The sequence below is a fragment of the Macaca fascicularis genome, chromosome 8, assembly GCF_037993035.2.
Source record: "Macaca fascicularis isolate 582-1 chromosome 8, T2T-MFA8v1.1".
NCBI lineage: Eukaryota > Metazoa > Chordata > Mammalia > Primates > Cercopithecidae > Macaca > Macaca fascicularis.
Window position 1 is genome coordinate 90,348,723 of NC_088382.1, and position 13,873 is coordinate 90,362,595.

Below are 13,873 nucleotides of genomic sequence, written 5' to 3' on the forward strand. Positions count from 1 at the left end.
TCAGAGGAACACAAAGCTGGTCTGCAGAGGTGAAAAGAAGCTTCATGAAGAGAAAAAAACAGACAAAAAGCAGAAATGGGGAAGGTGTTCTGCCTCTTTCCTGCTAGCTTTGGGGATTTCACCCAGTTCCTTCTGAGGCCAGGATGCACTTGCCCTTGGGCACGATGAAGTATGCCTATGTCCCTGAACCCCAACAATAAACTCCCCCGGTAAACATTGTAAAGTCATCACATAAAAAGGGGCAGAAATACGCTTGTCTAGTGTAGTCTAATGGGCAAGATCAGTTTTTTAGGAAGTACGGTTCTTAGAAAAGAGAAAAATGGGTAAATTCCAGCAAAATCAAATGTGTGGGCTTCACAGGGTCCTTGCGCCAGCTGGCCCGCCCCTCCGAGAAACCTCTCTCCGAAGTGCTCCTCAAGCTTGGCCCTAACAAATGAACATGCAGTTCCTCAGGGAAGCCTTCCCTCCCCAGTTCCTGTCTCTCTCACCCCCTCAGGCCATAAACAAATAGGCCAGTGATTTCCAAATTAGTAAATTCTACAAAAAGACAATTCTTCAATTACATGTTAATAGTAACAGTATTAATATTGTCCTCTATCTTTATTCAAGTTTCAACTTATCAATTGGCTAAGGATTTTTCTTCTCCTTCTACTCATCTTCTAACCAACGGTCACTCTCTCAAGGTGAATTAGCCAAAATTTTTGGTTCAAAACCAAGAGCTGCGTGCGGTCAGTCCTCTGGATAGGTCTAAGCATGTATGGATGCCTCAGAAATAGCCTCTGCCTTCCACCAGACTAAGGGAAAAGGAGATGGTATTATCTCAAACTTCAGTCTACAAAGAAAGTCAGCAACTTTCTTTGAGCTCGGAAACCCCAGCTGTGAGCCTTCTTCTAATGACACCAGTAACACAAAGTAGATGAAGGAAGCTCTAGCTGAGTGGCTGAAATGTGCTTGTCCAAGTGTACTTTTCCTTGGGTGTTTGGGAAGGCTCCTCTTCACCCCCCACTAACTAATCATTACTATGGGGAGATGAAGAGGGAGAACCCAGATGGAATTCCACCTTTGCCATTGACAATCTGGGTGTCCTTAGGTTAGTTACTGGGCCTCCCTAATCCTCAGTCTCCTCCCTGTAAAATCAGCGCAGTATAAAACAGTGTATAGATGGGTGTTGGAGGCTCAATATGAGGACTGCAGGTCATGTTTGTAACTTCATCACTCACATCTCACACAAAGTAACCATGCGCCGCGTCTTGCTCAAAAAGTTGCCAGCTGTTCTATCAGGTCAGAAAAGTCCAGTCATGTGCTTCAGCCTGTCGCTTCTGTCCCCGTTCAGACTTCTCTCCTGGCATAGCCCTCACCCCAAGTCCTGTCTTCCATCCCTGGACACGATTACAGTTTCCGCTAAATAATGTGTCCTGTCCAGCGAAGTTATTTTCTAATGTGGTGGTGTCACGAGTCTCATTTTATAAGGCCTTTTTTCTTTACCTCATGCTAATCAGGTCCAGATATAATGTTGTTGCTTTTTCTAAGAAAATGTACTGCTTCCTTTCTATGTAAACAGCACATGTGCTTAGAATTATTTGGTGATCAATACTAATTAGGTATTCCGCTCAGTAGATGTTTAATGTTTAAATTCTAGGCTTTCATCTAGTCACTTTGAGTTGATTGACCTAAACTCTATATTGATTAAATGTCTTCTTTTTGTTTGACCTCCTCAGTAAGGGAGGAAAATCATTCAGTTGTATTCCTTCAAATTTCAGATCCAAAAATCAGTCTGTAGGTATAAAAAGAAAAAATAAGGCATACAATAATGTTAGTGTGAAATGTTGCTTATGAATTCAATTAAAAGGAACTTTTGCTGAAATAAAAACTGAAATCCCCTGAAAAATTTTTAGTCTCTCTCTCCCCCTCCTGATCTCTTCATTCCTATTTTCTAATAAATCTTATTCAGACTGGAGACCCTACTGGGAAATTTCACTTTTAGTTTTGAGAAATGTCAGTTACCAGTGATGGGAATATCAGAATATTTAAGCAAAGAAAAAAAGAATCTCTTCTCTCTCACATGTGTTAAAAATAGTCACAGGGTATTTTTCCCTCTAAATTCTGAAAAAGGGGAAAAAAGCACTTTTTGGACTAACGTTCATGAGGGAGTATTTTCCTAAGGGGAAAACCTTTTTAGAAAATTGGAAGAAACAAAAAGATTTAAAACTGCAATCAGTTCTAGCAGAAGGAGGGGTGGGCCAGAAGGCATCTGCCTGTCCCCTTCTTCCCTGGCTCCCTCCCTCTGGACAGGCTCACAGGGCCATCAGGGAGAATGGCTCTGGCTGCAGGCAAACACCCCCTTTCCCCTTCAGATTGTCAGCAGCAGGAAGAGAGCAGAGTAAGTCCCTGCTCTCTAAAACTTCCCGGGGGCCTGGCCTCTTGAACCTGCTTACCTTGGAGGAGTCTTACCCCGCCCCCAGTCAAGTCAACTGAAATTCAAGCTTGCTCCTGAGCCATGCCTGAAAAAAACCTCTTCCTTTTAGTGCTCCGCCTAAAAACACTGGCAGTACCAATACTGATTCTCATCTCGTCTCCCTATCTCGCCCTCATCCTGAGCCCAGCCTACGATTAGCCCCTGGTCTTGGTGACTCTGCTCAGGGAAAAGCCAATCTTTTGGCCACCTCCGTCCCAAATGTTCCCATTTTGTTTCTTTCATGCTCCCTTTCCTCAATCACTCACTGCTGTGTTGTTCCCTTCGCCCAGTCCAGGAAAGGGCCACAGGACTGACTGAGACAGAAGAAAAGATGCAAAGGCAAAAGATTTTAAAGGTGGATATATTCTCATTATTCACTTACAGAGGCCAAATTCAGCAGATGACTCTGAACCCCCACTTGACTGATGTGCAGGCAAACATCAAATGATGCTTAGTCTATTCCTCCTAATTTGTAGTTGCCTAAGAATTTAAGGTTGTGGTCAGATTTTGATAGAAAATAAAGAAACAAGTCAATGTTATCCAACAGGATATAACCAAATTCTAAAAAGATGGTTTATGAGTGAATTCAGAATATGTCTTTTAAATATTGTTACAGTTCTAAATAATCATGTGAAGCTACATTAAGAATTTGTGCAAAGAATCAGTAATAGTATTAATGTAGGTGGAAGGCAGTATCCCATGTCTTTAAAGACTTTTTTACTTGCTGCTGTTTTTTTTTTTTTTTTTTTTTTTCAGACAAAATCTCACTCTGTCGCCCAGGCTGGAATGCAGTGGCGTCATCTTGGCTCACTGCAACCTCCGCCTCCTGGGTTCAAGCGACTCTTGTGCCTCAGCCTCCCGAGTAGCTGGGACTACAGGCGCCCACCACCTTGCCTGGTTAATTTTTGTATTTTTAGTAGAGACGGGAGTTTCATCATGTTGGCCAGGCTGGTCTACTTGCTTAGTTTCTTAAAACAGATGTACTCTTATCTCTGCCATTTTGCTATATCAAAGTCAGTATAATGATTATCTTTCAAAGCCTTTTTATAATATTGCTATTGCACAGTTTTCGACTCCTTGAATGAAAAAGGCTTGGATAATAACTACTGAGGAACACTTAAAAATACTGATTCTTGAATTTACATGTCTGTCTACTGCCAGAAAAATTGGACAAAAGTGAGAAATTCAATTAATTCGTAAGTTTTTTTTTTTTTTTTGCCCACACTTAGAATCCATATTATTCTAGATGAGATTTGAGGGAGGTTCTGCTCTTGTGGAATGTGTAGTCAGGGAACAAACTAACTGCTCAGAGATGGTAGGTTTGGGGTCTTTGACCCAACCCTGTTGACTACTATTGGGCAAATCTGGGCAGGTTTTATGCCCTTTCAAAACTTCAGTTTCCTCATCTATCAAATGGCATAATAACAGTACCTGTCTTCTAAGTTTAAGATAATTGAGTAAAATGCAAATGTCTATAAATTGCTTAGAATAGTGCCTGGAATTCAGGGAACCGTCACAAAATGCTACATGTCAACTAGTTGGGAATCTAATTCTAGAAGTCATGCATGTTATGTCAAAATTAGTGAACATTTAGAGTTTTATAGATAAACTTACAGTTTACAGAATTTGCTTACATTTTTCATCTTTTCTTTTTGGTCAGCGACAGAGTTGAAACCAGATGGGATATCACACAATTACAAACCCACGAGTTTTCCTGTTACTTTAAGGTAGATGCCTAATTTGGGAGTATGTGGGTAGAAGAAACCAAAAAATGTTCCTTTGGATAATACCTGAAAACAGGGGTTACCGATTTGGATTTTCAGAACAAACAGCAAAACAAAAGCTCGGACTCTATCCACAGAAAGTGTTTTTTAGGGCTTCCAAGGATTCTTTGACCTTTGCTTTAGGAAACATGGACAATCTTACATTTGATTGGTGAATTTTCTGCTGGTGTTTTGTTTTTTTTAAAACCATGTTCCCTGCCTGAAAGCTAAACCTATTTATGGTGAGCGCTGTTTTTTCAATTAGGTTTATTTTCATTTTCCCATAAGCCATGTTAGCTGAGAACTTCCAAAAGTTTATTTTTCTTCTCTTTGCTTTTTATAATGGTTTTTAAAATAAAATATACAGCACTTATCTATAGATTTTCTCTGGAAATACTCATGTCTGAAATAAGCTTTTTTTCCACACCTTTAACACCACGTCATAAGAGCTATTCAAAAATGCCTTTCTGAATGTAATTGTCCATTTCTGTGGCAAACTCTTCGAGAGCAAGGATCGCGTCCAGTTCGCCAGCTTTGTGAAATATCTTGTGCAAGCTGGCGCTTAGCAAACAGTACTTAAGAATGATGATCTGTTTGTGACTCGGCTTCTCCCAAACATTTTCAGCTGGTTATCAGAAAACATTGTTTAAAATTCCAAGCTTAGCATTAGTAATATGTTTTCTCCACGAGGTCCCTGATTTGGGGTGAGGGGTGGACTGAAAACGAAAACCCACATCACCTTTCTAATAGTTGTGTAACGGAAAATATTCTCTGGTGAAAACACTCCAGGCGAAAGCGAGACTTAGCTCGGAATTCCCTCGGCGGCCGGCGCCTCCCCTCCGGGGGCCTGGCTCGCAGCCCGTCGGGACGAGGGTCTGCACGTCCCCGGGGGACTGAGGGCTGCTCTGGGTGAGGATGGGAAGGCGGGTGCCGCTTAGGAGGGGTCCTCTCGCCAAGGGAGAGAGCCCTAGGCCCGCTCCCGGGGCGCTGCTCTTCCCAGGCTGGGGTGGGCGGCAGCGGCAGCAGGACCTCGCTCCCTCCCGGCCGCCCGCAGCCCCGCGCCTCCTCCCAGCGCCCGGTGTCCCACGAGCCTGCGCGGTCCCCGCCCGCTCCGGCTCCCGCGCCTCCCTCCCCCAGGCAGCTGGGGCAGGAATTCGGCTGGAGAATCTGGCCCGGGCACCCAGCCCTGGAGGGCTGGACGGGTTCGCCCGGGGCCGCGCACTCATCCCGGCTCCTACCCGGCTCTCCGTCCCGCGCTCCTCCCAGCTCTGGCTCCCCCACTCCTTCCCCTCTCCCGCCAGCGCTCCCCGCCTCTGTTCCTCCCGCTCCCCCTCCCGCGCTCCTTCTCCCTGCCCCCATCCACGCCGCCGCCCCCGGTCTTTCTTCCTGCCCCAGCTCCTCCCCTGCGCCCCTTCTCCCTGCTCCCCTTCTCCCTGCTCCCCTCCTCCTCGCCCCTCCTCCCCTGTTCCCCTCCTCCCCTCCTCCCCCGCTCCTCTTCCCGGTTTGCGGAGCTCCCACGCTGTTGCTATGGAGGCGCCCGCGGCTGTTCGCGGCCAGGCGGGAGCTGCCCTGGGGCCCTGGGGACGGAGCAGAGACTCTGCCCAAGGCTCGGGCGCCTCGCCCCACTGGGGCCCAGGAACAAAGCGCGCCCTCCCCCACCCCGGGAGTGCGCTGTGAGACCCTCAGGCGTCCCGGGCCCCCAGGCTTAAGACCACCGCGAATCTGCTCGCCCCCAACCTCTGTGGGCAGGACCCCTGGGGCCGGGGTGACAGCTGCGCTCTACCGCGCTACCTTCCTGGCCCCCCGAAGATCACTCCCGCTAGCCCCATCCCGGAGGTGTCGCTGGGGCCGGAGGACGGCCAGATGGCCCCATTTAACAGGACTATCCCTTTTGTTGGGGGCCGAAGCAGCGTCCAGGCCAATTTACATAGGAAAATGGGGTTTGTGTCCCCAATTCAGTGCAGTGCCCCGACAGCTGGTGGCTCTGTCATCATGTCAGGACCCCACAGCATGATGTTTAAAGTGGCTTTATCTGTGCAGATGTGTGAGTGTGAATAGCAATTGACTGGGAACCAGTAGCTACTAGGTCTGGCTTGGAGATACTAAGCATTCACAGAGGAAATTTTATCAGCCTGGTCACCGAATAAGAGCCTGGACGGGAAAAGGCCTGCTGAAGACTTCTGATGCTCTCCTACAGACCTTTTAGCTTATCATTTTATTCAGAAGTCTAAAAAGCCAAATTGTTTGGGTCTGAGGAGGGCTTTGAAATCCTTTTATTTACAGCTTGGTCATTGCTTGTAAAAATTGTGAGGCTGAACATAAAAACGGTTTAAGGAGGACTGCTAAGACTTAAAAAAAAAAGATGAAAGATCTAATTCATTTTATTGAACTACTTTGACTCAGCTGGTTTGTATCCAGAACGATAGCCTGTAGTAGGCTGAAAGTTATCATGTGTTTAGTTTGGATTCAGTAGCTTAAACGTGTACTTAAATTGCAGCATGTTGGAACAGGGAGAAACTTTCTTATTTTATTAGTGAAGAATTTGAGGCTCAGAGAAGTTAAGTGATTTTCCCAAGATCACACAACTGTGAAATATGATCTAAATTGTTCAAATCCATAAAAGACAAAGGAAGAGGACATTTGAAAAGACAGTAGTTTTAGAAGCCCTTGAAAATACCTCCATCAAGAAGCTCTGGATCTGCAAGAGGTGGGGGCTTTTGAATTAAAAAAAAAGCAGCAACCACTCTTGCACCTTTCCCCCAGTACGCTGGAGCCACCAACAGGTAACTCCCTAGAAGACAAGGGATCCAGAGGAATTTTTTTCCTGCACCTTTATACATTCATCATCTTTGGCTGAGACTGTATTGGAACCAATTCTAGCCACTAAAATTTTCTAGAACTGTGCACTGGGACTAGTGACTTTGTTTCCACAGAAAATATCATTTTGTAACAAAGATGGAAAGTATAATATATGTTTAGGATTTGTAGGCAATGGGAAATTGAAGCTGGGCTGGGACTTTCTTAGTCCCCATTTTTAGGTAGGAGGACATAAGGACTCTTATGGAACCCGCATTCACCTTACCAGAGGGTAGGGAAGTTAATTTCGAAAGGCTTTTTTTGTTTCTTTTTTGGACAGGGTCTCACTCTGTCCAGGCTGGAGTGCAATGGTTCAGTCATAACTCATTACAGCCTTGAATTCCTGGGCTCAAGTGATCCTTATGCCTCAGCCTCCCAAGTACCTAGGACTACAGGTGCTCACCACCACACTGGCTTACTTGGGAAGGGATTGGAGCTCCCCAGAACAACAGCACTACCTACATTTATAATAATTTAAAAGAATCTTTGAAAGATGCTCTCTCTCTCTCTCTTTTTTTTTTTTTTTTTTGAGACAGAGTCTCTCTCTGTTCCCCAGGTTGGAGTGCAGCGGCACAATCTTGGCTCACTGCCAGCTCCGCCTGCCGGGTTCACGTCATTCTCCTGCCTTAGCCTCCTGAGTAGCTGGTACTACAGGGGCCTGCCACCGCACCCAGCTAATTTTTTGTATTTTTAGTAGAGACGGGGTTTCACCGTGTTAGCCAGGATGGTCTCGATCTCCTGACCTCGTGATCCGCCCATCTCAGCCTCCCAAAGTGCTGGGATTACAGGCATGAGCCCAGCCGAAAGATGGTCTCTTTACATCAAGAAGTGTATTGGAAGAACTCTGTTGTCCAAATTTCCCAATAGACTTCTATTGGCTAAACCCCCTGCCTTTAACCTTAAGTGAGTTTGTAATAATTTAGGAAAGAATGCCTCTGGGGAAGGTTTTAATTGAGCTGTAGTGAACCACAGGATGCTACATTAAGAAGAGAATATTTGAGTTTCCACACTGCACTTCAAACATGAGAAAGAACAGGGATGTGTAGCTGGATTGGAACTGGAGAAGGGTGTTCATTTCTGCTCTGCTTCTCACACCAGAACACATTAGCTTTTTTTTTTTTTTTTGCCTCATATTTGTTTGGGTCCATGTACTACCTGGATGAGAGTACCAAATACATAATGGAGACACTAGGTAATGAACATAAGAACCTCTCAATCATTGGAAAGAGAGGTATCTTTAGAGTCACTAAAAAAGTGTTATATTTTAAAAATAACTGTATACAAGGAAGGTATTCGAAATTGACCCCAGCATCACCACTACCACGCAGTACCCTCTATCCCCTTCACTGTTTTGTTTTTTTCTTATGAAGCACTTGTACTGGTTAACTACCAAGGTATAACAAACAGCCCCCAAACTCAATCTCACACAATGACCATTTATAATTTTAGCTCGTGCATCCGGGGTCCACTGGAGGTCAGCAGATCTAGGCTGGGCACATTGGGTGGCTCTGCTTATGCTGGCTGGGCTCATATGTGCATCTGAGAGTCTCCTGGGGCACTGAGTGGGACTGAGGAAGCTTCGCTGAAGCAGCTCTGCTCCGTATCTCTTATCTTGTTGAACCCGCAGACCAGCCTGGGCATGTTCTCACGCAATGGCAAAACAGCAAGAAAGGCCTTGGAGTCATGAAAGCCTCTTGTTTCTCTAGAATAAATAGCCAGGAGCAGGCATGCTGTCATTTCTACCTCATTCTGTTGGTCAAAGCAGGTCACATGGCCAACCTCAAAGTCAAGGGAAAGGGGAAAAAGCCCCACTCACTGCAGAAAACATGACAAAGGGAATGGAGAGAGGGAGAATGAAGAGTTAGGGCCATTAATGCAATCAACCACAGCACTTGCCACCATCTAATTTACATATTTTGCTTGTGTTTGTTCTCTTGCTGCTGGAATGTAAACTCCCTATTGTTATGGACTTTAGAGGATATATTGCTATATCCCCGACACCCAGAACAGTAGCACATTATAGATGTTTAATAAATATATGGAATGAATCAATTAGGAGGATTACATTAATTATTTTGGCTTATGCAGGAAACCAACACTCCTTAAGATGGCATGTAAGTTTGTGTTAGTTTATCCTAAATTGATTGTATAAATCTTTTAAATTTTATTTTATTTTATTTTTTTAAACAGAGTCTCACCCTGTTGCCCAGGTTGGAGTGCAGTGGCACAGTCTTGGCTCACTGCAACCTCTGCCTGCCAGGTTCAAGCAATTCTCATGTCTCAGCCTCCCAAGTAGCTGGGTCTATAGGCATGCACCACCATGCCTGGCTAGTTTTTATATTAAACGTTTTTAGTAGAGATGGGGTTTTACCATGTTGGCCAGGCTGGTCTCAAACTCCTGACCACAAGTGATCTGCCTCCCTTGGCCTCCCAAAGTGCTGGGATTACAGGCATGAGCCACCATGCCTGGCTGATGGTATAAGTTTTCTGATTTAAAGATTATTACCCATATTTGTAGAAAGTGCTGGCTATTTAGAATAAACATTTCTTAAACTTAAAACAAGTCTATATTTCAAAATGGTTTAACATTTCCCTAGAACATATAAACAGGTACCGTATAAAAGTAGATTGGTTTCATGGGCAGAAAATTAGAAGTAGGGAGAGGGGGAATTTTACGCATATTTTGGCAGAAAATATATTGCTTCTTCCTATATGGAAATAATACCAATATAATTTCAAGCTTTCAGAATTTGAATCTGAAATATTCTCAAGACTTTTGGATTTGAGCTATTCCAAACAGGTGTGGGATACAGGATATTACTCACCCAAATAACTTTTTTTAGGGTTTTTGGATCCACAGAATTCACTTATTTCTGTCCTTTTTCTGTCCCACTTTACCTAATCCAGAAGACAGCTCAAAGGAGTTTTCTTTAGGTGATGCTTTCAAAGGGGATTCCTATGCAATGTATGTTTTTTTAAAATTTCCTTGGAATTTGAATTTGTGCTGCCATTTTTTGACTGTGACAGATGATGAGGTAGGAGATAAAGTAGGCGTTAATGCTCCGTTACGTAAAGGGGAGTTTTGTGTATGTCCATACTTAGCAACAGGCTAATTTGGGACTCCTACGAGACACCCAAGTCTTGAACGCTGGAGTATCTGAAGTTTCAACATGCCAAGTGACTAACTCCTCAGATGGGCATCTTTTACACCCGAAACCAGGATTCCAGGTGGATGTATTATTTTGGATAAAAGGGGAACCTGGAAAGTTAGGGGCCTGGACACATCCTGAATTCTAGTTCTTTCTCTCTCTCCAGACTACTGAATAGAATCCCCACAAACCATGAGTATTGCAAGTTATACATTTAAAAGGTTATAAACATTTCTCAGAAAGGTTTCATTTACCAATTTACGTGAACGTACTTGCCCTATTGTTATTAAGACCCCCAAAAGGGTTTAGTTAGTTTCTTTTAACTTTAGCCCTTTGGACTGGGAGTTTGGAGAGGGTCTTTGGTTCATTCATTCAGCAATCATTCATTGAGGACCTACCGCATGCACCGAGTGCAATTAGACAGAGTCCTTGGCCCTAAGACACTCACAAGTGCCTTAAGATTTACAAGTCAAGGGGCAATTTCAGCACAGGGGGATAAGAACTAGATTGGAAAAAGGGTGCTGTGAAGGTTCAGAGGGAGAGGTGCCTAGGGACATCACGGGACGCAAGGAAAGTAAACTAACATTGGTCGTCGTTTGATGCCTTCGGATTTGCAGAAGTCCTTTTATATTCCTTCTCTCCTCTCATCCTGACACTAGCCCTCCCTGCAGGCCAGGGCAAGGGTATCCTTCCTATGACCCTAATATTCCTGTGTCAGGCTGAAGTGTATACAATCTCAACATTGTACACTTTGTAAGGGATTTAACCTGCATTCACACCTGGGTCTGCTGGTAGAAAGGAGCCTGGTGGATCTTGGGCAGAGCAGCTCCTGGGCTCTGGAGCTGGTGTCAAGGAGATGCCTACCTGCAGTATCAGGATGAAGGTAGGTGGGGCCAGACAGGAGATGCTTGAGGCCTGGAAAGAAAAAGCCAATCAGGACAGAGGTCTAGGATTGGCTGCAAAATGTGTTCTCTGAACAACAAACAAACAACAATAAAGGGAGAGCAAAGGAGAAAGAGAAGAAGAAAGACAATAGGGCCCACTGAAGAACAAAATATGTCAGTAAGGTCAATGTGTCAGTAAGGTCAATGTGCCAGTAAGGCCAAACTGAAAAATACAGGGAACGGCAAACAGGAGCAAATTATTCATCACCCCAATTCTCATCTGCAAATGGAGATACCTTTCTAACAGAGCAGGTGTGAGGATAAGAGGCAACAGAATTAAAGACTGTGTGGTAATGTTATCTCAGATGCTCGGAAACTGTGACAACTCCTAAATGTAGGTGTGGCTGTTTCACAACACACAATAGAAAGTAAAAAATACCTTTTTTTTTTTTTTTCTGGATCAAATTCCAAGGTATGTGTACTCTTTGGGTCTTGGAAGTGAAATTTTGAATATGGAAGCATATCTCTTCTCAGTTAAGTGTGGGTCCCCTGGTCCCACAAGGTTATGTAAGGCCTACAAAGCAGGTACCTACAAAATTAGGATGACAGATTCAATTTCCAAAGTAAGTGATTTTACTATCTCCTAAGCATAGCAAGAGCTGCAGCTGAACTGAGACTCTGGTTCAGAGTTTGCTCTTGTGCACACCTCGCAGGGGTTGAACATCAATTGGAATGGGTGCCTTTGGTGATCGTCAGCACTATTCACAAACGTTCTGATTCTCTCCTCCCAAGCATGTGGTAGGATTGTACTTTTTGTTCCCTTAAGGCTAAGCATGGGATATCCTTTGGCTGATAAAATGTGTTCATAAGTAATTTGTGTCACGTGTAAGCAGCCTTTAGTTAGAAGCCTGGCCACAGAAGACATGAAGCATTTATTTTTTTAAGATGGAGTCTTGCTGTGTCACCCAGGCTGGAGTGCAGTGGCATGGAGTGCAGAGTTGCAGAGGCTCACTGCAATCTCTCCCTCCTGGGTTCAAGCGATTCTCCTGCCTCATCCTCCTGAGTAACTGGGACTACATGCGTGCACCCCCATACCCGGCTAATTTTTTTTTTTTTTTTTTTTGAGGTGGAGTCTCGCTCTGTCGCCCAGGCTGGACTGCAGTGGCGCAATCTCGGCTCACTGCAATTTCTGCCTCCCGGGTTCACACCATTCTCCTGCCTCAGCCTCCTGAGTAGCTGGGACTACAGGCGCCTGCCACCACCCCCGGCTAATTTTTTGTATTTTTTAGTAGAGATGGGGTTTCACCGTGTTAGCCAGGATGGTCTCGATCTCCTGACCTTGTTATCCACCTGCCTCGGCCTCCCAAAGTGCTGGGATTACAGGCGTGAGCCACCGGCGCCTGGCCATAATTTTTGTATTTTTAGTAGAGACAAGGTTTCATTATGTTGGCCAGACTGGTCTCGAACTCCTGACCTTAAGTGATGTGCCTGCCTCGGCCTCCCAAAGTGCTGGGATTACAGGGGTGAGCCACCACGCCCAGCCCCCCATGGAGCATTTAGAGATGGAGCCTCTGTCAGCTTGGCTTCCTGGATGACTCAGATGGGCAGACAGCCCCTCACACCTGCATCACACACATAGAAGACACAAGAAGTAAATCTTTTGCCATGCTTCACTGTTATTATTTCCAGTTGTTTCTGCTGCATAACTTGGCCTATTTTGACTGATACATTTGATATTCTAGAGCCTGTTTTTTTTTTTGTTTTTTTTTTTTGTGGGAGGAGTGCACCGTTTTTGGAAGTACTGCAACACCAGGTTGATGAGTCAGGTGAACGGAGCAAGCTCCTATTCCATCTCCTTGCTGCAGAAAATCCACTTAGTATATTGTACTCAGATAGAGGACATATCAGATATTAACTGTAGATATTCACTAAGATACTACACTTGATCTTAGCCAAAGGCCAAAAGGCCAAAAACAATGAGCCTTTTTTTTTTTTTTTTTTTCAATTTAAGGAGGAGAAAGTTTTTGTTAGTTTCTCTTGCTTCTTTTGTTGAGGAAATAGGAGGATAGAAGGGCCAAGAACAGTGGAAGGAGATACATGTGCCTGTTCTCCATTTGGGCCCGCAGTCTAGTATGAAGTCCCAGTGGATAGCCAGCAGCGACAGCAGGAGCAGGCAAACACGGGTGGATTTGTTACAGAACATGCCTGAGACATCACTCTGGAGACTCCCAGAAATGACCAAGGGAGATTTGGGAAGAGTGGCTAAGGTCCTGGTGTTACACTGGAGGTGCTAGGAGCTACTGCCATTTGGAATTAATATTACTGTGACCTTATGTGTTTATATAGGCTCAGGAGGTATGGGGACAGCGAGTCAGATAATAATTCAGCTGCTTTGGTTCATCGAGGCCTGGAGCATGTCTGTGAACGCGTGACAATATACACCTATTGATCTTTCTGATTGACTGTTGGCCTTATGCTCTGTCATTTGTCCATGTAGACTACTTTTATCTGGCAGTATGGATCAGTGTATATTTTCTTTAGCAGTTAAACTGAATGTATAAAGTATTAATTTTGTGAGGAAGAAAACCAAAATGTTTAATTAAAAAGCCAGTATAATTTCTAGACTTCATCATGGGACCGATTTTCCTTTTTTTTAAAAAATAAAATAAAATAGTTTTCTTTTTGAGAGAGAGGTGTGAAGTGTTTTGCTAAACTGTATTTACCTTGTCTATAGTAATGACTTTAAGAAAGCCAACAAACTCTCCC

At 44.3% G+C, this 13,873-nt stretch overlaps 1 non-coding gene across 1 annotated transcript; it reads right to left on the reverse strand.

Moving 5' to 3' along the window:
• Window positions 1–12,883: 12,883 nt before the first annotated feature.
• On the reverse strand, window positions 12,884–13,078 carry LOC123575433 (U2 spliceosomal RNA). Its single transcript, XR_006700717.1, has one exon. It is a non-coding gene; the product is annotated as a U2 spliceosomal RNA (small nuclear RNA).
• Window positions 13,079–13,873: the final 795 nt, after the last annotated feature.